The following is a 2,649-nucleotide window of genomic DNA, read 5'->3' as shown; positions in this document are numbered from 1 at the left end:
TTTTATAATTATTCTTCCCTCATTATCACTCCTAATATAGAATATGCCTGGTTTTGTTGCAAGCCCACTGGACTCATTTAGGCAAAGTCTGCAAAATCCTTAATTGTGTGAAAAGTCCATTTCAAATAACTTTTTCTTTCAGCAGAAGAGCTGTGATTATATAGTGCTAGATACTCCCTATCTAAAAGAACCCATTTATTTTGCTCACTATATGCAGTAGAGGGTACCTAGCGATTCTGCTCAGAAGGTACATATCAAAACTACTCTATAATTCCTTCTTTTATGTATTTTCTCTGATGAAAAGATGAAAAATGTTTTGAGATGGTTCCAAAGGGAATGAGACTATGTCCAGTTCCTTATCCTCAGACACTAAATATTCAAAGAACAAGCCTGGGTGATTCACAACAAAATCCTTGCCTGAAGACATACTAATCACAAAGCAGAATTTATATCTCTTCTTGTGATCTAGTTGTCAATCCTGTTGTCATAACTCATTTCTCTCTTCTTTGAGGAGAATTCTGAATATAGCTCTTTGATTATGACTGTATGCATGCTACTCAATCACACTATGCAATTAGCAATTAAGACTCATTAAAATTCTCATTCTGTTGAGACTAATGCAAGTTGGGACACCCATCCATCTTAACAATCCATCAGTGTAATGACTCATGATACCTTGTGCCTGTTGCAATCTTTACTCAGTCCACTAACTCCACTGTGAAGTCATACTGCAGCTGTTGTAGAGGCCACTTAATATGAATGTCGCAGCTTATTTGGAAACTGCAGGATACGGACTGTCATTAATTAAGCAGTGTTAATTAAATAACACACAATAGCAGGTCTCTTTTCTGAACAGAAATGATTATGTGTGGCTATCTGTAGCAGCAGAAATTCGCAACTATCATTTGTTTATTAATTTGTAAAGACAATTTTACTGCAACATCTAGTCTTCACTTAAGCACCATGGAGAGGGCTTGGCCGACTGCGGTTTACTGTCTCAAGGAAAGCTGAATTCTGTAAACTACATAAATCATTTTGATTTTTCATAATTCTCTGCAGAACATATGTTATTGAACATTTCATTCACCTCACAGTCTGCTTGATATTCATCTCATATGAAGCACCCTCTTTAAATATCAACGTAGCTCTTAAACTTAAACATGTCCAATTATAATACAGGTTTCTATTCATTTTAAAAAAAAACTATAAAAACCTTAAAAGTATGAGAATATTTGGCAATGAGCCTTACATTTCTTTATCTCCAACTATTAGTGACATCCATTATATAAGCCAAAAATAACTTAAAGGGAATATTTTGAGGTGGTTCATCAAATCTATTGGAAAAGGTAAAGATTTCCTCAAAATCCTCTTGACAAGGACATGCTCATATAGTGGATTTTTGGCAGCAATATAGAAGTAACTCGCTGCTGTCTTCTTCTACGATAATATTTTTATTTTCCTTCTAGGCTACATTTCTATAAATTCCTGACATCTCCCTTCCAAATATTAACCAAGTCGAAACCTACTTATTTGCTGTGGGAAGGAAAATCAATGAAGGTCTGCTATTTTCTGTTAGTTCATATATTGCAACTGAAGTGTTACTAGTTTAGCATCCTAACAGCTCCAAATGATCTAATGGTGTTCATTAGAAGTGAAGGTCCATAGATAATTATGGATTTTGAAATGCTATATTTTAATATTAGCTTTAGATCCAAATATTAAGTATAGACACATTCCTTTGGCAAGGTTTTAATTTAAAGTCTAACTTTAAATAGAAAATTAAATAAAACCTAAAATTTAAATAAGACATAAAGCAAATCAGGTATAAAACAGATCTAAACTCTGACAATATTTTTACTTTATTTCTAAAGATAGGATTTACACTGACTTCCAAGGGGATTCATCCTGAGTATCAAGAATGATTATTACAAATGTAATAAATAGTGGTCCAGGAAGTTGTCACTGGTCAGATTCTGATAGGATAAGATCTCCCCATTTGAGTCTTTTAGAAAGGTTTCTATAAACCTGTGATGGCGAACCTATGGCACGCGGAGCCATATCGGTGGGCACGCGAGTGTTGCCCTAGCTCAGTTCCGGCACACATGCACGCACCAGCCAGCTAATTTCTGGGCCCACTGGAAGTCAGGAAATAGGCCATTTCCAGCTTCCGGAGGGTAACTGGGGTAGTGGGGAAGGCCGTTTTCGGCCTCCCTAAGCTGCAAGAAAGCCTCTGGTCTGGAGCCTGAGGAAGGCAAAAAAACAGGCCTATCAGGTCCACCGTGCCTTTGCATGCCAAAAGCGGGGGAAGTGCGGTGGAGTTGCATGCGCATGCACGGGGGGCAGGCACATTGAATTATGGGTGTGGGCACGCATGCGCACGACCTCCATGCACTCCCCCTGCTTTTGGTACGCAATGGCAAAAAGGTTAGCCATCACTGCTATAAACCATTTTTCAATATAACATCCACTTTGTCACGCCCCAGCATATAACTTTTATATACTGTTGTTGCTCTCTAGCCCCATCTAGTGGCCGGAGAGACAAAATACCAAATATATTGTTTGAAGCTGACCCAACCCATTTTACCCATCAACCTGCACTCTCAAACCAAGTGCACGCTGGGAAACCAGACTCCATTTGGAGATGGCAGA

Source organism: Ahaetulla prasina, chromosome 5, assembly GCF_028640845.1.
Source record: "Ahaetulla prasina isolate Xishuangbanna chromosome 5, ASM2864084v1, whole genome shotgun sequence".
Lineage (NCBI taxonomy): Eukaryota > Metazoa > Chordata > Lepidosauria > Squamata > Colubridae > Ahaetulla > Ahaetulla prasina.
This window is presented reverse-complemented; position numbering follows the sequence as displayed.